The sequence below is a fragment of the Acyrthosiphon pisum genome, chromosome X, assembly GCF_005508785.2.
Source record: "Acyrthosiphon pisum isolate AL4f chromosome X, pea_aphid_22Mar2018_4r6ur, whole genome shotgun sequence".
NCBI classification, from domain to species: domain Eukaryota; kingdom Metazoa; phylum Arthropoda; class Insecta; order Hemiptera; family Aphididae; genus Acyrthosiphon; species Acyrthosiphon pisum.
This window is the reverse complement of record NC_042493.1, coordinates 126,728,935-126,753,195: the sequence shown is the minus strand read 5'-3', so window position 1 is coordinate 126,753,195 and position 24,261 is coordinate 126,728,935.

The window sequence follows — 24,261 nt, the reverse complement described above, 5'->3', positions numbered from 1 at the left end:
AATAAATAACGCGTTTTAATTTAACTTGCTCTAATCTAACTAAATATTTATTCCATCATAACCAAATAAAGAGAAAAATAAACCCATAGGCAGTAAAATATAGGTTCAGTCTAAATTAACGATTTAAATTTCAAAATTCCAAAACTAAAAAAAAAAAGGTGGGTAAGTGGATGTCACTCTGCTGTACAGCAGGTTACAAGTGGGTAACTGTATAATGGATAGAATTAAATTTGAATTCAATGATATAATATCACTGTATAAGGAAAACGATTCTGAGCGGAGACGGTTTGTCAGTCTAGGTATTAGACAAACCTATTATAGGTATACTTATCTATAGTATTAAAAAAAAATTAATCATATCACAATTTCCATTAGGTAACGCGTTATATATCAACAACAAAACGGTGGTACTATCATAGATATATAATAGTATACTTTAGAAGTTTCAAGTACCCACAAATAATATTATACAATCAATACAATCACAACAAAATAGCTAAAATAGTTATTCAAGGTTTTTTAATATGTGGTTTCGTCCAAATTTGAATTTAAATTACTATAAAAGTAAACTGTGCTTATGAATTTCTTAAAATTTTTGGTAACAGAATTAAACATTTACGTGGAATCTTGTTTTAAATTTTCAATCCTTAGGTATAAAATTTGAACATTTTATAAATTTTTAACTACAAAATAATTATTCAATTTTAAATTTGATAAATTTTGTCAAAATTTCAACTTCAAATGCTTATAAAAAAAAATTGTGCCTATGTATTTTTAATATTTTTCAACTGCTATTGTAACAATATATCAGGAGCCTTGTATTAATTTTTTACACTTTTTGGCCAAATAGATAAATCTTGATTGATATTTATAGAAAAAAAAACTAAAAAAATTGAAAACTGAAAATGTCCGCAAACAGCTCAAAAAAGTCAAATTATTTTAAAAATTTTATCGTATATATAAAATGCTAATATAAACATTCAGTGGAATTTTCAAGTTTATTCAGTCACTCGTTTTTTAATTACAACAAAATAAGAAAATCGTTACGTAAGAAATCGAGTTAATATCAAATGTTATAAAAATATAAATTTCAAACGCTTATAAAAATTTAATTTGAGTTTCTTATAGACATTTTTTTTTTGATAAAGGTAGATTATCCTATAAGGAATCTTGTATTACATTTTAAAATCTTAGTTCTAAAAAGAAAAATTTTTACGAATTATTAACTCAAAATAATTTGCTAAATTTCGTGATTTTTTACATATTTTGTCAATTTTTTAACTTTAAGAGCTAATAAAAAAAACTGGGACTAAGGATTTTTAATATTTTTCAAATGTCATTGTAACAATATATTAGGAGCCTTGTATTAAATTTTCAAGTATTTTTCCTCAACAAATAAAGTTTTATTGACATTCATAGAAAAAAAATTAATTAAATTGGAAACTGAAATTGTACGTAAACAGTTCAAAACTTGATTTTTATTTTCTTTTTCACGGGGCTTTTGAAAACTATTGGAAAATTTTTACTTTTGATCCCCCAAAGTACCAACTAGATTCACTTTCCTATCAGAAAAGATACTGTTGAAGAAAATCCAAACACTTTTAGTGTCCTAAAGGTGATGACAGACACAAAAAAAAATAAAAAATAAAAAATACACACATCATTGTAAAATCAATACATTCATCGTTTCACTCAGAATCTAAAATAATTGTTACAAATCGCGCTTCAAAAATATAAAAAATAAATATATATCAGTCAATGACACTCCCACAAATACAAAGCTTTCTACCTAAAAAAAAATAAACTTCTAAAATTGTATCCTGCAGTTATACTTATTAAATTTTCATATTTACTAATAATATTGAAATTAAAACAAAACAAAATAATTTTTGGAAGTTAGTGCGAAAATCTTCCTAGTGGACATTCTGAATAATCCTTAAAGGACTACACAACTGAAAATATATTAATTTTTTTTATATTTTTGGGAAATATAACTAAATAATAAAAAACTATAGGCACCACTAAAAACTGTTTGCGTCCAATATTTAGGCAGTTATGGGCATTTGAAAAATACGCGTGACGTCATAATTACGCCGCCGCCGATTACTGTGTACACGATTTTACGGGAGTAATACGACTCTCGCTGTTTGAACGCTTATAACTCAGCTAATACTCAATTTATTGATGTAGACCTTCATAATAATTTAGCTTTAGAACTAAATTTTTAATTTAATGTTATTTTATAGTAGAATTATTAAACGTTTTATTTATAAAAGAATCATAAACTTTCTTAGCAATATCTTTGTATTATTAGACTTACGTACGCCGTTCGTGTTCATTATCTGAATAATGTTATTGTGGTGGTTTATTGTTGTGTCTATTTGTATAATAAAATACGACGTTCCACGTTCCTAAAAAGGTTATTTACCTATAAATTGCTTTATTCACAATAACTTCATCAAATATACTTAGTAATATTATTAGGGTTCTGAATTTATAATATTTCAAAATTGAAAATTTCACTCTTCTTGAAATATAAAAAATATTATTAAAAATATTTTTTCTTCTTCGGTTTTCTTCTCGGTTATAGACGATTAGAAATAAATAAAAAAAACATATTATTTTTATTGATTTATTTTTTCATATTTGTATATTCTATATTATGTAGTTATGAAAAATATTTCTTGCATTATTTTGTGACTAAAAATATTCTTTATATGAGTTTTAAAATACTGTTTTATGCGGACCGTCAGCGACCCAAAAGTTAATGGTTTGAAATAAAGTCAATTTCAACAGTGAATTAAATAATAGTGTATTTTCAGTAATTATAAAGTGTGCAAAAGTGTAGGTAGGTATTCATAATTCATGTGACTGAGTGATGTGAAGGTGCTCTGGACTTTTTTATTTAATACTTAGATCATATTTTGTATATTGTAAAAGGTCACGACTCATGACTATTAAGAATGGTTTATGTCTATACATTGTGAATATAATATTATAATATAGTGTAATATAATATTCATTCTCAGATCCATGGCTCTCAACAATATGATAATAATATGATGTTGAGTTGGTTTATGAGTTTGTAACTTAAGAGTTAAAATGCAATGTTTAAATTTGTTATATTATAGGTTTGATATATTTAGATGTAAATATGTTACACATTTTCTTTGTTTCATACAATAAACCAACTTTTAAAAATATACAATATATGTAAATTATATCATACGTAATTATGTTTTTTCTGATACCTAATTTTCCTCCAGCTATGTGGACAAGTGCACCAAATAATAATTCAAAGACACCGAATGTCGAAAAATGTTGGAAACAATATTGTATAACAAATATATAAATAGTTTGGAATATTTAAATCAAATAGACCCAAAATACCAGTGCTAAAAATTAGTATAGGTAAGGAAATGGGGAAATTATATTAAAATTCATAAAATGACATGTCAAATTTAATTAAAATTTTATATCAAAATAACAAATTTCTGACAAGAATTTTACAAAGCATTTGTATAATATAATTTTAAAATATATTTTTTTTTAGTTTTTTTTTTAACTCTTGTTTGTAACATTTATATACACAAATGAGTTCTGTCTTTGGGTCATTTCAGCGCACGTATTAAAAATTCGTGAGCGCGAACGAATTAGCTGCACAAATGGTAAAACGAGTCGCTAAAAAGGGGATAAAATATAAATGTACCAAAAGTGTAAGCGTCCTGACTTATATTTAGACTAAAAATTTAAAACAATTTAAAACTCATTTAAACAACAGTGTAACAACTATATTGAATAAAGTACAATTTTAAAACGACCAGTAACAGATTTTCAATCAAAACATATTATCAGACACCTAGGTATCTTTTAAATTTTTACCAATACCTGCCATAACATTTTTTTTTTAAATTTAACTATCAAAAAGTTACAAAACTTAAGCAAAAATAATGTAACAATAGCAGCCAAGCAGAATAATATTTTTTATAATATTTTAAAGAGGTCATTATTACATAATGTTATTGTGTTTATTGTTATCTGAGGTAATCATAATATTATAGCATAATATTACATTTTAAATTTAGAAAAAGCAAACAAAGTTGGCATAACTTCGTAGTACAGATGACACGACTATAATTTGTTATATAGTAGGTAATTATTATATATGTATTTTTTTTCACGACGCTCCCTTTCTCTTTACAATTTGAAAAAATTTATAATAATTTGTTTTTGAGTACTCAGGTATCGTTCCTTTGTCATAAATGTCGTATAGTTGACCTCGAATAATGTACCCTCCTCAATATGAGTGGACACAAATAATAATTTATCATACACAGTGGTGGAAGGGTTCAAAGAAAGTCGGCAAATCAATAAAAGGGGCCTCCTACAAAACTTGTATCAGTAACATACTTACCACCATTTCACAGAATGTAGATTACAATTAAAATGTAGCCTGCATAGAAACGAAAACAAAAAAACTGAAATCGATAATAAAAATCCCAAAAACCGAAAAAAATTTAATAACGAAAACTAAAACGAAAACAAATTATAGTATTATACATTTTAATATATATACCATGAAAAAAAATTGCACTTAAGTCTTTACTTTTTAATTTACCAATAATGCACTTTAAAATTTAAAAACATTTTAATTTGAAATCAGAAATTTTAATTTTTAATTTTTTTTTAAATTATAATTTCGATTTAAAATTTAATTATTAAGAATAATGAATTTTAATTTTTAAATTTTAAATGCATTTCTATATTGCGCGTTACTATGATAAAAAAATAAAAACAATATGGAAAAATAACGTTTTTAGAAACGTTAAACTAAAACGATATTTTTTAAATCAATAATCAAAAACGAAAACGAAAAAAATAAAAACGTTTTCCATCCCTGATCTTTTCTATTTTATTTAATTATAATATTTTCTACTTTTGGAGTATTCCTATATATTTAAATTATTTTATTATTAAAACAATGGTAAATTATATTCAAGTTTGAAATACACTTTTTTTATGGTTAAAATTTGGGTATTTAGTTAATGTAGTAATAATATAAAGTATAATACTGATAGTTTATTGAATACGACGTAATACTTAGTATTCAATAACGCAAACGTCCCAATAATATAATAATATGTAAAATTTATCATTACTATATTTTATTAATTAGGTATAATTGAGTAACTATGATGCTGCAGACGTGATACTTTCCTTGACTTATTTTACTGTGTGAACTTTGTATTTTTGTGTATCACAATGCGACAATACAAACCGCACATATTCGTACACAATATTCTAAAAGATAACAGCGTTTAGTGAAATAAACGCTGACTATACAATACCGTACCAATAATACATGACGTGTGTGTGTGTGTGTGTGTAGTAGCGATGGAGAATTTAAGTAAGAAAAAAATCTATATATATAGGTAAATTTACAAATAAAGCTGTAAAAATGAGAAAATAGAATCTCAGGCTAAATATTAAAATTTCTTAGAGCCGTCTTTTTTATTAATCAATACGATTGTTATTTATTATTACTATTGTTGACAAATTTAGTTCTTTCTAATAAAAACAATTATAGACAATTAAAAATGGATCTATAGTTCTATATCTGTACATATTATGAATATTTAACTATTCATAATACAATTAATAAATAATTAAAATGAATTTACTAAAATGACCACAGCATTTCTTTAATTTTTTATGTTCAAAAGTAAAAACATTTATATTTATTTACTTTTTACTATATACTTACATACAATGTCGAGAAAATGGAAATACTTATCAAAAGTATAATTCTTATTGTATTGATATTTATTGTAAGTTGATAAAAAATGTATCGCTTTGCAATTCGAAATAGGCGTTTTTGATTGCATTTGATTGGAGCCACTCAACATTATTTTGTGTAAAAAAAAATCGGTAAGATTTACGGTAAATTCGTTTACCGGTAAAAATGTACCTGGTAAATTTACATCACTTACATGTATTGCATGCACAAATTAAAATATAATTTTATGCTTAATAATTATATTCAATGTGATCATTGTACTCTAGAACCGTTAGTTCAAACAATAATATTTGCATAAAAAAAAGAAAGGCGTTTAGATTTCAAATTCTAAATTTTTAATTATTATTGTTATAGTTCAATACGACAATTTATACGATCAAGAATGAAGTACTGTCGACTAACGAGTGGAATTATATTGAGTAAACAAACCGAATTGTATTTCGTATTTTTGTACGAATCTGTTACATGTTCTCCAGTATCGATGACAATTTCTATAATTTTTGTATTCTTCACGTGATAAAGTATACAAATGGTTATATTTTGAGTAATTTTACAATAAAAATTTAACTACGATGTAGGTACATTTTAACATTATGGTATAACAGCAGAGAGTCACATAATATGTAAGTTAAGTAACGTAAATAATGGTGTATTAAAATCTTATATTACAATACATTAGTATATGGGTGCCAATAATCGTTTATTTAGGTTGGTAGTCGCGAGTATTCCGTCATATAATCTGGACGTCAAATACGAAGCAGCACTGTTGGTGGTAAATAGGATTCCACAACACATACTTGACCGTGTAATAATATTTTCCATAGTTTTTTGGTACATATAAGTCAAACAGCCAATACTGCTGGGTGTCCTTTTCGACCGGGCAGCTAGTGTAAAGACACGCGTCATTATCTATGTTCAGGAACGGCAAGTCCATTAAAAACGTTTCGGCGTATAGCTGAGTACGTGGTGAGTTCGCACCGAATTCTGAAATGAATTTATGATTAATATTCAAATGTAAAGAGCAGTTATAAATCTTAATATTTCCAAATGTTTAATTAACTATATAGTTGTGATCTAGCTGTCCCGCCTGACGTCGCCCGTGGGCCAAAGATTTGTATTTGAAAAAAAATGTATACATTTTAAATTTTCACAAAATCGGTCGAGTAGTCTTTGAATTCAAATTCAAATACCAATATTAACACATCAATTATACACAGGGGCGGCTCCAGGGGGACCCTAGGGGCCGTGGCCCCTCCCAAGCCCGTATCTCTAAAACCTGGTATATTATTACAAACAAAATTACAAAAAGAAACATATTATAATATCGAAATTTTTCTGAAAATTATGACTTGGAGCTCTCCCCTCCAGCGATGTCTTTGGAGCCGATTCGTACTGTACTCATGTTGTATTATTGAGGTACCTAGGTCGTAGGTAGGTACCATCAACTTTTTATACGTATGTTCTGTGATTATATGTACTTAGGTACCTATTATATTGTAAATTTGAATTAATTTCCGTAAATATTTTAATAACTGAGAAACTCTCACTCGAATTTTATTTTGAACTAGGTATACTTTGACATTTTAAAAACAATTATTCACTAATTAGTTTACAATAAAAAGGTGGGTTTTCATTTGAAAAACAGAAGTTTGTGTCTTCGCAAGACACTCTTTAAGTAATACGAAAAATCTTAAATTGAAATTGTGGTCTTTAGGTATGTTAAAAAATTCCAAAAAATCCGAATTTTTATACATTTGTTATTAAAGGAAAAATGATGGTGATCAATTTATGGTTGGTGAATTATTACTCTGTTTATTTTACGTATAATTTGACGATAGAACAATGCAGTTTAGAATAAATTGCTGTACCTATTCATTATTTCTAGACATATTATTAAAACTATTTTGATAAACACATTACATATAGATACTTGTCACCAGGGCCAGATCTATGGGGGGAAGTCGGGGATTTAACCCGCTGTATAATTTTCGTGGGCGTATTTTTAATGTTTTAAATTTATAAATTGAAAATTTAAAATGGACTTCAAAACAAAAGTCAAAATTAGGTAAAAAATAATATTAGGAAATGTGTAATATTGGGTATGCGAATAAAATAAAAAAAAATTGTATTTTTAATCGAGATAAGTAGGTAATAAGGTTAGAAGGTAAAAGGGCGTTCGATGTTTTTGCGTATTGTTGTAAACGGCATTATTAGACATCGGTTAATCGAACCTAAACATCGCTATCATTTGTATATATCCAAGAATCGATGTTTTAATATGTGGTCGTAAACTCCATAGAATTGGTGGGAATGAAAAAACTGGGTGTAAACGCCAAATAAAAGACGTAAACGATATTCAAAGAAATTTGATAAGACATGATTATCATTTTTGTTAGTGGTTTTGTCAGCACTGTAAAAAGCATTAAGCGGCATGATAATACAATGAAAGTGGAAAATGGAAAATTACATCGTTTTCTTGCATGTAATATAATATTATGTAGATAGTTATTTAAAACTTAATCTTAAAAATGGCACCATTAATATTTCAATTCATTATTATGTAATTTTAAATTAATAATCATATACTTTTTAGGTATCGGATAAAATGATGTACTACATAAAATGTTACTTAGGTACTACTGATTTGATTGTTTTTAGGTTATTTATTAAATAACATGTTCGTACGTTCTATAAAAGTATTTATATTTATCAAAATATGCTTTTTTATAAACTGAACTTTTTTATAAATATCACCATGGCCACTGGATAAGTGAAAAAGTACACAAAATGGAATATAATTTGTTATTTGTGTTTGATTTTTAAATATAAGTGTATAATTATTATTTTCTTTTTGATAAACTTGATACTACAAAAGTACAATATAATTAAATGATTAGAACAAATATATTATCCTACTGATATGCAGCCCAAGTCAGATTGAATATTATGTTTTACATATTATATCAAAATAATTTTAAAAGAAATTTATATTCTATTTGGTTAATTTTTTTATTATAAACTGTTTTTTTGTCTAATTTATTTTTATAGTCCATGATGTCAAATAGACAACCGGGTTCTTATTATTTTGGAAATTTATAAAATGTAGAATATAGATATTTTCGTATATACATTTAATCCATAAGTTATAATCCATGATAAAGTAAATTTCTTTATCATTTTATTATCATTAGGTATATTCCAATTTTCAGTACATAATTACATTTTTGTTTCATTGAATTTTCCCGGTACCTTGGTACATATTGAGTTTTGATTGTAAAAAATATTAAAAACGAAAAATATTATAATATTGTTACGTTGAAATTAAATATTGTTATTTTACATAAAGCTTTTTATATTAAAAGTAAGAATTAAATACGTAATTTAGATTTGTTAGTAAATAATTCATACATATGTTATTATTATCAACATGATTTATTCTAAATCTGAAACTTAGAAATATTGACCACAGATTTTAGCTTTAAATACACTTTATTAGTTTAAAATTTAAAATCTTTCATTATTGAGTTAAAATCGTTAAAATTATATTTTTTGGTAAATAAATTATTGGTCCAGTATATCGCAAAAGGTTTTGTAAATGTTGGTCCTCACAACACTGTGTGAGCGTGCTTGATTTTTCGTAAAAAAAAAATACTAATTCTGGTCACCTCCCTGACATGGGCGTATTTTTTTTAATTTCCCCGGGTGTTGAAAAGCTAAGATCCAGCCCTGTATGCAACTATCCAAGTATCCTAACCTAACCTTCCTACCTACCAACGTATATCAAGCAGAATTTTTTATATTTCCTACAATTGTGTCATATTACCTACTGTTTAAAGAATATTATTTTACGTACCAGGGGTATAAACGAACGCGACGGATGTGTTTGAGTTTTCCGGCCATCCACATGGTTTGTTTTGTGCCGCTTCGTGACATGGATAAATATACAATTCATTTATGCGACATTGAGTGTCTGAAAAAATGAAAAAAAGAGTAAAACTGTAGGTAATATTAATATTATAAAAAATCGGAATAAAATATAACAATATCGAAACGTATTAGTTTATATAAGTCATAATCAATTATGCAATACTCACTGGGGCACATGCGAAAGTTGTAGACCCTTTCGGCGTCCACTGCGCTTGCAGCAAGCCATAATCCGACAACGGTTATCACGAAAATTGCCATTGTGTCGAGGAATCAGTAACGTAGGTACACTAAATAGTGGCACGAGAAAATGTTGATGTCGGTGCGTGTGATTTGGTACCTAAAATGTATCAAACTGCGACAATCCGCGGCGAGGTCCTCGTTTATATACTCCATATAGAGCGTAAAGTGGGGGGGTTTATCAAATTCATTGAATGTATATGTCATGAATGGACCTATGTGTATATAAATCACCTACACTGTTCACATATATCAAAATCAAACAATACGAAGCGCCAATAGCGTGTTTATCGTTTATACCGTACCTATTGTATATACTTACATTTTATTATATATTGTTATGTTCACATAAATAGTGTGCGCATTACGCCGTACACAGATTCAATATTTATTCAGTATTTATTATCGATTGAGTCGTACCTTCGAACTTTTGCCCCGGTCCATGGAATTTTCTATTTGAACATTGCAAAAAAAATCTCGTTTAACTCGAATATTTTCGTGAATAAGTCGAAGTAAAAATAAGTAAATTACGATTTCTTTTTATATTAAGTATACATTTATGATATTTCCCTCGTGTAGGTACGTAGATTTACCATCGAAAATAAGGTCATTAGTTTTGTCATAACCGATACGTGATCCACCTAACTGGGCTAACTGGAACAATCAACTACAAATGCTGCCACTGCGATTCACAGCCAAACTCAAACAAAAATAAATAAGTACTTCTGATATATAAAATCCTCGTGTCACAATGTTAGTTACCATACTCCTCCGAAATGGCTTGACAGATTTTTATGAAATTTTATATGCATATTCAGTAGGTCTGAGTTTCGGCTACTATCTATTTTTCATACCCCTAAGTGATAAGGGTTGTGCAGGAAAAAATAAAAATAATAATAGTGTATTATATATTGGTTGCTATTGGTTAATCGAGCATGTTTGTTGATTTGTATTATATTTTTTGTCAATATATATATTATATATAAATTAATGTTTGTGTATAGATTATACCTATGGGAAGAAGATAGGCTAATTTAAAAAGGGTTAAATTTGTTTTTTTTTATTCATCGGATTTTAGTACGGTTAGGTTAGGTTAGGATTTTATACTAATTGATTATATTAATCCACTGTAGGTGGAATTAAGTAAAAACGACAAACTTGGTATAACTTTGATACTTTAGAGTTAAATCATACACTTACGTACAAACAGCACGGGGTCCGCGATCTACCGCAGGTAGATTGCTTACCTGATAATACACTGCTGCGAATCAGAATTTTAATTACAGGCAACAGAAAAGTTAAAATAAATCTAGAACATCATACACCGAATGTTGAATGACGCATTCAACAATTAACGCATTCGAGTCATATGCAGTTTGTACATTTGACGGGTAACGAAATGCACGGTATCAGCTATAGTTTTTATATAATTTTCTGTTTATACATTTTTGAAATATTACACATAGGTAGTAAATACATACATATTACAATTATTAATACATACTTTTTTTAAAAAAAAAGTCTAACCTAATTTTTTATTTTTGGTTTCATGGATTACCCACCCGAATTCTTGGAGAACTCGAACTTTTTTGTCGTTCCCTTCAACTTCGAGTTAACCAAGTTCGACTCTATATTTTATACAAATCTAGTGATTGAAACATTTTGCAGTTGCATATTATTATTGTGTGTGATGGTCGTACATTATTTTAAGTATAAGATATAAATTTGTTTTGTGAAATGGTAAAATTAGGTAGGTATACAAGGTTAGACTTTGATTGTTTGACAATCGTTGGCGTTTTGGGCTCTTTATTGTTTTAGATTTTGGACTCTATCAAGGAGCGAAGTACTTCTAGATACACACAATGCCTCTGTCAAATAATCAAATATTATAAATAAATATCTATATTCAATATTTACACTATGTATAGTAATAATACAAAGTATAATACCTATAGTATATTGAATACGTCGTATTCAATTCATCATTACCATTTATTAAATTGCTATAATTTGCTAACTATGATGCAGTCTTGACTTATTTTACTACGTGAACTTTATATTTTTGTGTATCACAATGCGACAATACATACCGTATTCATACACAATATTATACTAAACGCTGACTTCATATACAATACCGTACCATTGAGACGTGTGTTTGTGTATGTGTGTGTGTGTAAATTACTATACAGTCAAACTGATTAATATTTTATTTTTATTTTTTTTAACTACCAAAGAAGACTTAACTATACAAAAGCGTGTACCTACCAACTGTGTCATTATACACTTACTAGTTATTACTGTTATTTAAAAAAAAATTTATTTATTTCCATAAGGCAAACTGCAAAACATTTTGAATACGCACATGACCCGCTTATGGGCATAACTAGATGTTAAAGTTAAAGGGGAGCTTCAGCCATAGCATTTATTTAATAAGTAAATTATAAATAACGTGTATAGGAGCTTTTAAAAATTCTGGGGGGGGGGGGCGAAGCTCACCCAAGCACCCCTCATAGTAAGGCCTGTGGTCCTTGAAATTTTCAAAAAAAAAAAACGTCAAATATTTTTTATGACGTACAAATGTTTGTCGGTTCTAATAATTGTCGGTAATAATATAAACTATAATATAGTTTATTGAATACGTCGTATTCAATAACGCAAACTTGCTAATAATATAATATGTAAAATTCATTTTGTGTATCACAATGCGACAATACATACCATATTCGTACACAATATTCTAAAAGATAATAGTGTTTAGTGAAATAAACGCTGACTTCATATACAATTGAATAGTACCATTGATACATGTGTGTGTAATAATATGTAATATAATATATGCGTATAATGTGCGTACTGCGTTTAGTATGTTTGTGTGTGTTTGTGTGTGTGTGTGTGTGTGTGTGTGTGTGTGTGTGTGTGTGTGTGCGTGTGCCCATCGGTACAGGCAGCCAGCAGAAGGGTAGGGTTGCCTGCGGGGCAGAAGCAGCGGTCACAAGAGTAGGGGTGTACGCGGGTAAACAGCGGAGGCCATATAGTTAGTGGTGTCTGTGGGGTAGCGTCGGCGGCCCTATGGGTAGGGGTATGCGGTGGTGGGGTAGCGGCAGCTGCTTATAAGGGTTATTCTTTGTTAAGCACTGGCAGCGTGCAAGTCAAAATATTCCTGAAGAGGGCTGTTTTTGCCGAAAAAGCCAGGAGGTCCAAAGTGTGATACTATTTGGTTTCGTGTGTTCATTGTAAAAATCCGCAGTTCAAATCCTTTGAAAAATTCGAAAACACAATACTTACCGAGAAGACCACGTGAAGGTATCCTCCTACCCTACCCATATAACATATGTGTAAGGGTGTACGGTGGCGTGGTAGAGGCAGCTGGTTGTAAGAATAAATATATGTCTCGCAGGTAGTGGATCTTTGTCACTGTCTTTACCACACTATACTGACGTATCACTGAATAACCACGAATAATGACAGGAGCATTGCTCTCATAACCGAGTAAACTATAAAACCTATACAAATTGTCGACTACGTGTCGACCGTGGTCCTGGATACCGTGTACAGTTGTAGACCGTGGCACTAACCATTTATTGAAAGATAAAATATAAATACCTAATATTTTATATTATACAATTAAAATGGTATTTCACATTTTTATATTGAAATAAAAAATATACGAGATTGTTTAAAAAATTTTCAAAAAGCCTGATGACCTAGTACTAATTTATAATAATATATTAAGCACAATGATTCGAGCTACCTACGAGTTAAACGCGTGTAAAACCTTAGCTTGTTCCTCAGTTCCTCAGTTCCTGACTGGTTGATCAGCGGCACCGTTGCGATGTTGACACGATAGGCGCACGGCATGCTAAAAAAACGTATTTAACAACAATTTTCTTATCTATACTATAGTAATATTATAAAGAGAAAAGATTTTAACGAATAAACTCGAAAACTATACCGGACTGATTTCGAAAATTATTTCACCGATAAAAAGTCGCAATATTTTTCGTGAGTGTCATGAGCATAAACTTAGATAAAGTTAACAAATAATAAGTTATTATTAATAATTAAAATAAACGAGTGTAAATTGTATACCTAATACGGCACGGCGGCCGGTGGGTTTCAAGCAACCTGCAACCTGACCTTTTTTGTTTTGTGTGTGTTTTATCGGCTTGTAGATATGAATAATTGTTCCGATAAGTAAAATTCGACACTCTATGTAAATATACGTAGGTATAGCTATTTTTTTGTTTTCAATAATCTGTGGTGTTAGTGAACGAAGTTATCTGTTAGAGTACGAACATCGGTCATTATCTTAACTAGCTATAGCATTATTAGATATAAAAGTCCAACACTTCATATTATAACAATATAATATTATAACAATGGTAATAAAGATAATATTATAATAGGTTATGGAGCAAAAATATTTGTAGGTACAAAAGTACTAATTAAAACATTTTTATGAAAAATACAAAAAATGAGTAATTTCTTGCAAAACCTCGAAAACGTGCAATTTTCCGAAAAAGATAAAAGTATCTTTAAAATTTAAAGATACTTTTAATTTAATTAATCTACATCTCTTAATTTGGATTTGTTGATTATTTCTATACGATTTATAACACGCCATAAAAATATGAAATGGCGCGTGGGTCCGATCTTAAATAATAACTAATGCGGGTGGGTAGTGGCCTGGATACGGAATATTATAATATAATTAGGGTTCTGAATTTGAAATATTTCAATGAAATTATTAAAAATATTTTTTCTTCTTTTAAACGTATTCGGTTATAGATGATTAGAAATAATATATTGATTACACACTTAGAAATAAAGGAAAACATATTATTTTTTTTTTTTTTTATTATTTCATATTTGTATATTCTATAATAATATGTAGTTGTGAAAAATATTCTTGGCATTATTTTGAGAGTAAAAACATTTTTTATATGAGTTTTAAAATATTGTTGTATTCAGACTGTCTGCGATCGAAAAGTTAATGGTTTGAAATAAAGTTGAAGTTAATTTCTAAAGTGAATGAAATAATAGTGCATTTTTAGTATTATTATAAAGTGTACAAAAGTCCTATATGTGTGTGTATATGACTGAGTGATGTGAAGGTGCCCTGGACTCTTTTATTTAATACTTAGATCATATTTTGTGCATTGTAAAAGGTCACGTCTCTCTCGACTATTAAGTGTGGTTTATGTCTATATATTGTGAATATAATATTATAATATAATTATAATATAGTATAATATAATTTGCATTCGCAGTTCCACGGCTCTCGACAATATGTTATAATGTTGAGTTGGTTTATGAGGTTGTAACTTTAGAGTTAAAAGGCAATGTTTAAATTTGTTATATTATAGGTTTGATATATTTAGATATAAATATGTTAGACATTTTCTTTGTTTCATACAATAAACCAACTTTTAAAAATGTTCAATTAGAAGTTGACTATTATAAACTTTAAGATATAATAAAAATTTTATTTCTATTTATCACGGAAATGAAATATTTCATGAATTTTTCATGAAATATTCCATGGTATATTCAAGATAATAAATTTCATGAAATTTTAAAACCCTAAATATAATGAATTCTAATTTCCGTATGCATGAAATAAATTTTTCTTCGAAAACAATGTACCTAATTTTTAAATAAATAAATTTTAAATAATTTCGTTTTGCGGAATTTTTCGTACATTAAATTCTATAAATTACGTTTTGCGAATATTTGTCGTTTAACTATATTCTATAAATTACGTTTTGGGTTATGTTTTGCTTAATGATATACCTATAATATACTTAATCAATCGTTATGTTTTGTTTTGAGGTACTTATTTAATTATTTTTGATTAGCGCTTTTCGTTATAACATTACGTTTGCAAAGTTCAATCTTTTTTTTGTCAAATATAACGTTATGATCGTAACGTTGTTATAAGTAACCATGGTGTGTTCATAATTAATTATGTTTTTTAAAAATACCCGGAATAGTAGCTATACAGCCAAACGGTCATTTTCAAAATCTAGAATTATAAAGAACTATCTAACAATTCATGGGACAATAATAACGGCCATCGGATGCCGCGTTATTAAACATACAAGGTGGGGAAGCATAACTCGTGGATGTTATGCAGGTTATTGACAACTTCTGCTAATTTAAAAGCTCGTATAAAGTAAAATTTTAACTGTTATAACATACACCATAAAACACGTATAAGCTTCGATTTTTCATATACATTTATTCCTAAGAAGCGAAGGGCCCTTTAAGTTATTCGCATTGGGGCCGAATTTTTATACTTTTAGGCTAAAAGGCGTTTTATTATTTTAAAGCGATTTATGAGATATTCAAGATGTACAAACAATTTACTATTAACAATTTATAGTTAACTGGCCATGATATACAACGACATGCTATTCTATATGAACAGTATATTATAATAAAATGTTAATACATTTTAAAATATTTAGAAATTTAATGTTTAACACTCGTTATAGATGACTTTACGCTTCTATTTTATTATTTTATTTATTTACCTAAGTACCTACCTGTGTTTTTTATTAACATGAAATATTTTTTTTTACATAAGTCGAAAGAAAAAATACTCCCTCCGTAGATCTTAATCAAAAAAGGTTTTCATGAGGGCCCCCATGATATAATATATTTTATGAAATATACTACGATGTTTTTATTTTTTATTTGAAATATTTAATGTTCGGCAACATTTATGTAAAATAAAGCATATTTTTTTACAATAATGATGTTGATGTACTACGATATTTTTTTAAAGAACGTTAGCATCATTTTAACGTAACATATTATATTAAGGTATATTGTATTTTATTATAAAAATAAGAATTTAAATGATTTAATAATATAGATTGTAGGTAATAAAATATTATTCCAATAAACTTTTTTTACGGTTTGGGAACTTAAAACTAATTACTAAACTGAGTATATTTTTTTTTATCTAATAGGTCTCTTGTAGGAACTTACATTGGTCCGTAATCGAACGCTGATGTAAACCCATAAATACGATCCAATCCTGAACACTTTAATTCGTACCTATAGGTAATTTTTTTTTTCGTGTAACATGTTAGTTTTTTTTTAATCGTTTACTACAATGATGCTCACCAAATAACAATGAATATTTAATGGGTCGTGGCGGTACTTAAGTGGCGGCATACAGACGGGCGTGGCGATTCGGTATGACTGCAAGGATAGATAATTTATTGTTATTTTTGAAAGGGGGAATATTCGAACCAGCTGCAGCTGCGACCGTAAGAACTGGTCCCGTCTCGGAATAGTATGGCAGTGAGTTTCTTCAATACATTATCGTTTATTATTATATTTATAGTGTTATATGCCTACCATGTTTTTGGTGTATTTTCTTTGGTTACATAGAATTCCGATTACACGGCTGGCCTTCGGCATGATTTACAACATGTATATACGACCGATGATAACCTGAAGGCGTGTACCCAACGCCATAAAACACAAAATATAACCCACTGTGAGGAGTATCGAACACAGCTGACATTCCAATACACACCGAAAAGAGAAACTTTCTATAGCATAGGCGTGCGCAGGGGCCCCTTTCTTTGCACAGTTATCCTAACCATATAGTTTTTACTTGTAAATGTTTTAATCATAAATTAGAACCATGAACTAAAAACGTTCATAGTAATATATTATAATCTTATGATAATAATATATTGGAAGATGAGACGGAATCAAATATTAATTAGATTTCATAATTATATTTTCATAATCACCACAGGTACCTTATGAGTAATAAAATAGATTGCTAACTCATGATAATACAGTTGAAATCAAATTTCACAATTTTCGTGAGAATAGCGGGTTTTGTCACCAGAACATTCAAGCCCCTCGGTATTGCTTATTTCCATACTACCTACAAGTATCAAAAATAAAATAATTTCGATTAATTAGATTATCATTTTTTGTCATTATTATATTATTATAATGATATGATCATATGCCTGTAGGTTTCTATACTGTTACTTTATCGGAATGAAATCACAGTACCTTCCTACAAACTTATACCCTGCGAAAAAAGTCTGTGCGCGCTTATGATCTATAGCAATGGTCTCAGACACGAGGCCCTTGGCGGTATTTTAACAAATTAAAAATATATATATAATAAAATTATAAAAAAAATTGCATCATGTGATTTTTAACTATTGGTGTTAAGTGTAGTAGGTATAGTGTACTTATAATAGTCTTCGCGCCGTTTTATGTAGTAACTATATTATACGGCGCACGGGTAATTTGAGTTTGAGACCTGCACTGGTCTATAGTGTTTTGTTGTATTATTATAAAATAAATGAAACAGGTGGAATATTGGTAGGTACTTAACCTAACCTAACCTAACCTATATGATATTTTATTTTCAGCCAAAATTCAGTTGTAGAAAAAATTTGACTTTCAAAAATATTAAAATATTACGAACTTGAATAATAGTAATAATATTTACGTACAAATACAATTTAAAAACATTCTCATTGTAGGACCCACAACAATTTTTAACTAAGCAATAATTTAGGCTATACAATGGTAGACGAAAAAAAAGTCCACGGAAATGAAAGTCCATGCGAGTACCATCAATATTGTACTTTTTTATATTTTTAAACCAGTTGACCCGTTTATTTAGATAATATATTATGATAATCGTAAATAATAATAATAATATACATAATTTTAATCATGCCAGTCAATTTTTGACTGTAACATAATAACAATAGGTACCCATTGCCCAGCTATTGATAAAAATTTTAATATTTTGACTGGTTAATATAATATATATATAAATTATATTGGCAAGTAAATTAGAGAAAATGTCAAATTGTCAGTAGCCTTTTTTTCAGTGGGCATTTTTTCCGTGGTCTTTTGCGATCAAAGTTTATTAATTATAGATTGTTTTTTATTAATTTAATTTAAATTTTAAAATACAAATTATTATAATATTACGAGTGCGTACTCCACTGGATCCAACGTACCTACACACAAACTTCGACATAAGTTATGCTTTTATTATATGCTGAATTAAAAAAAAATTATCAATAATTAATAAACGTCAGTTCATTATTTGGGTCCTGTAATTTAAAAAAAAAAATTGTAAACTGTAATTCTTTAACACTAAAGGTATTCTATCAATAATACATTATTTAAAGATTTAGGTTAATGCTTATAATTTGCTAAAGTAGAAACCTATTTTAATAATTAATGTTATGAATTAAATGTATTAATTATTCGTGTAATTTACTGTAGATATCTATTGTGCAACCACAATTTAAAATTTGAACACCCAATATCATTTGTTAAATCAATATTTATTGTGTTAACAATAAAATAACAACAATAGTTTGATGGAAATTTCAAAATTGTTGTTATACGTTTAAAATGTCATAAACATTTTAACTGCAGTCGGTCAAAAAAAAAAACTATGTGGCCTTATACTAAGACGTAATCTTGTATTTGGTACATTTTCAAACCTACAATTTGCGTACAATTTGATTCCATAATAAATGCAAAAAATTCTAATTCACTTTGGCTTATGCCGTTAATCAGTACAAGCGGTTTTATCACCACGGTTTTTACGTTACCGTCTAAGATTGTCCAACCAGCTTTTTTTTAGATCGACTGAGACATGTTGAGGTAATACCACTTAGTATGGTAACCATTCGGATACTCGACGTCGAAAATACTGCAGCGGGATGGGCCACAAACCTTAACATTTTCTGAATAATATAAAAAAAATTGATGCACATAGTTACCTACGAGTACCTAATACAATTTTCAATACAATTAAAATAACTCATAATAAGTGATAAGGTGTTAGTGCGTGCGTGTGTATGCGTCTGGCCGGTGGTATAATATTATAAATGACCGACCGTATATCATTACATCCTTAAAATGTGGAAGCGTGGGGCTGTTATATTGAGCGTTTGAAAATTTCATGAGATTTAAAATTGTGATATATTTCATGAAATATTTCAAAAGCGTGAAATATTTTAATATTTTAATAAATTTAAATGGCCCACCCGACCATAAAAAGGGCAGCGATGACTATATTATATAAATTACAAATAATACGCCTATATTAATATTTATTGTATATTTGTGTTGGACAGCCAAGGAATATCATATTTCTGAATTAATTAATATAAAAATTGTTCGAATTATCGATTGAGTTCGACTATTATTTTAATTAACTACAACGTATTTATCATTGTTTAATATTATTTATTATTATTATTATCTTTGCATGTAGGTACATCCTAATATAATACTGTAGTAAACCCAAAGCTGTAATATTATTTTAATAATGTAACGTAGAATAATAAATTATACATGTAGTATAATTTATGATAGGTAATATAGGTATTGATATTCAATGTTTAATAAGCCTAAATAACAGGAAATAAGGGCGCCAAAGGTGAAAGCAACAAGTTTTTTTACCTATTAACACGTATCGTAAGAATTAGAAACAGTAGTTTTATGTACACAATTCATTTTTGATATGGAGCTACAAATCTCCCAATTTACGTTTATGACCAGAACTTTATCTAAATAATCTAAATGAACTCAATTTAAGGTTTAAAAATTGTACTTTGATATATTCTATCAGTTTAATTATTAACAACGTGTGCCTATTAAGACTTAATAGGATGTCAGCGCAATATTTGATTTATCTCTCACACGCAATATAAATAAACGCATTTACATAAAATTGTTTTATGATTTTTAAGTAATTATAGAATAAAATCACCTATTACAAAATATGTTATAGAAGATGATATTTCCGAGAGTTTGAATATGTCCAGTGTCCATATTATATTATATTGTTATTTTATTTAATTTATATAGGTAATTTACTTTTAAAATTAAAAAAAAAATTTGAACATATTTAAACAATTGTTTTTGAAACAATATTTAAACAAATCAGTATGAGTCATACCCTCAAAACGTAATTCTCTATAATTTTTGTGATTTTTCTCTAAGTTGATTCGAGGAAATAAAAAAAAAAGATTTTTCGTAAATTCGTATTGTCTATATTGCGCGTAGACCAGAGAGAGAAATCAAACGGTCCTCTGACATCATATTATAAATAAAATATATTATATTCTATAAATGTCTTTAAAAGCCATTTTTTTTTATCAAAAATATAAATTTGCCCAAGTTTTTTTCAGTTTCGTGGACAAATAAAACATTTACTGGGGGAAAAAATGTCAAACCCAAACCCCTCCGCGTTTAAACGCCGAAAACCCCGGGGGGCTAGGCCACTGAATATATTTAGGCGGAAATATTATTAAAGTAGTAAATTCATTTATTTTACTTCTGTTATAAAAATATTATAATTATGAGAAAATATATTTAGATAATTGATTCCCATTGATATTACATAAGAATTTAGGTTTAAATAAGCGATAGGATTATTTTTTATTGTTTGATAAAATTAGGTATATGTTAATAACTATTTAAATATGTAATCTAAAATATACCTAAATATTTCTATGTTTTAACTAGTGCTAGAATTTATATGCATTAAAAAAATATGTAAAACACTATGTATTTAATTTACTGAAACACGCAAAAACAATTTTTTTCATGTGTACATAACATTGAACATATTTTACATAAAAATCAGACACTAATCGAAACAGTAACTACTAATTAATAATAATTTATTATTTATTATTATTGTTATATTTGTATAGAATTATTATTTATTTTGTTTTATTATTATTCATGGTACAGCTTCAACTGCTAAAGTTATTAGCTTGCAACAAAAAATAAGGTATTTAGTTACATATAAATGATTCAATAGTTTCTTAAATTAGTTTTACTTATAAATTAGTTTTTTTTTTGTTCCACATAAATATACTAGCTCCTTAAATTGATTGTAAGTAGATAGTTCTTATTATATCGATTATTGCTGTAACGTAATTATGTTCTTTAAAATTTTGAAACACGAATGACCGGTGTTTGGAACGAATAATGGATTGATATTGACTAAATCTTGTTGTACCTACTATTAAAAAGCAATAATCGGTTGTCTGTCCAAGATACGATTATATTATACAAAATATTTACGACAGTTTGACAATCAGAATTATTCGGTCGGGCTTAGTTTTAAACTTATAATTTTATAACCCTTTGATGATATTTGAGTATTTTACGTCTACACAGGTTATTCCACGAATCTACATAACTCCGTTAAAATTATGTAATTGTTTATGATATACATTTATACTTCACATATAAGTACTTAACTTATACAGATTTCAGATAACAATAGTTGTACTGAGATGTGCTTATGATAAAAAACAATATTATTTTCCTTTTTTAGTGGCTATGGTAGTGGGGTGGGGGAATGTTTCAAAATACAAATATTATTAATAATTAAGTACTTTTACTCATTAAATGTATAATTATTACATAATAGATAAGTAATAATTTTAATTTATAATGGAAGTTAAAAAAAAATAACTGCTGACCAATTATTTATAATATTTTAAATACATACCTAATACATTATTAAAGTAAAATACTGTCAGTTATATTTATTTAATTTTTCTAGCTCTTTTGGATGCAAAATTATTTATTATGTCTTCATAATTTAGTTGTTCTGTATTATAATCAGGGCTATGATTTATATGCATTTGTATTGTTAAAAATATGCTAAAATATACCACATAAAGATTATTAAATAAATACTTTTTTCTAAAAATATATGAAAAAAATCTTGAAGATTTCGAATAGCCTTAAAAGTTAGATATTTGGAAAATTAAAAAAACCACTGAAAGGAAACCTAGCCGTATACCCGTATCACTGTTTATCGAATATCTTACGTTTTTTAAATGTATTTATATATTTCGTAGAAAGTAGGTAACTATTAGTAGGTAAGTACCAATATATACCTATACATATTATTGGCTACACCAAATGCGATAAGCCGACAACGACCATAAAAACGTCGAGTATTTTAACAAAGATTATATTTTCAACGTACCCGACGAAAATAATATGGTAGAAATCAACTTAAACTTTCTCTTATACTTGGGTATTTTGGTGATACTATTGATGATATTATTAATATCAACTAAAATATTAAATAACAGTAAAATTCGTCTTTTCTACCATACTGATTTTGTAGGTATTTACTATTTAGTTGTTTTCGTCGATAAAAAAAAATTGGTTTTAAAATCCCTAAAAAATGTGTATCAGTTTAAAATTGTTCGGGCCCCTTTCATTTTGGTACTTGAGCGGTTATTACTTACACGCAGTTATTACTATAATATATATATTATACAACCACTGCATCGTACGACGATACTTTAAGCGGTATTTTTTCTATAGAAGGGTGAAAAATGTCCATGTCTGGGGCCTTGGCGGCACCGGCATTCGGGCACTATACTATTACTATATAATATTAAACCGGTCGTGTAAAATCGTTTAAAACCGAACGCTGTACCCGAGGAGGGTACCTAATATTCTTAACGACTGAGCAGGGTTTTTATAAAATATTCTACAACACACGAGATTATTTTCCCAGACTGCTGTACCGAAGGGTCGTGAATCACCCTACGTATAGTAAAAGGATTCGTATTATTAAATATAGGCATTGTAAAATCTTTTAAAACCGAACGCGCAGCTGCAAGACGTCCATCGCCATTGTTCGTTCCTGAAAATCCGAAACGTTATAAGCCCTATCCACGTTTGACACTGCACACACGCACATAATGTAAATATATTGTGTATAAAATGTCTATACATATTATGGACCCTGTTATTATTATTTTTTTTTTCAAAAACATACGCGTCTATATAATAATATATAGTGTGTTTAATATATATTTATAATATATTATATATGTATACATTATTACGACGCAGTAATCCGTATAGGATGGTTTACTCTGCTAAAGATTGCCGACAAATCTTTAAATGCGCTGTCGAATATTATTATTATTATTATTATTATTATTATTATTGTATTTTGTTACCGGGAGGCTGGCGGTCGACCTTTGAGTAAATTTACTCTTACATGAAAACTGACAGCAATCAATTGAAAGTAGCGAACGAAAATTTGCTATGTCATATGTGTGTAAGAAGGAGACAACAGTGCGGGTGCGACGTCTTCTCGGTGATGGGAAAGAAGTCGTTCATAATTGTGTAAACTTGACATGAACGAGTTCGATTTTGAAGAAATGAACTTGAACGTCAACTAAATTCTCATTTATTATGATCTTGAACGTTTTGGGTTTGTTCAT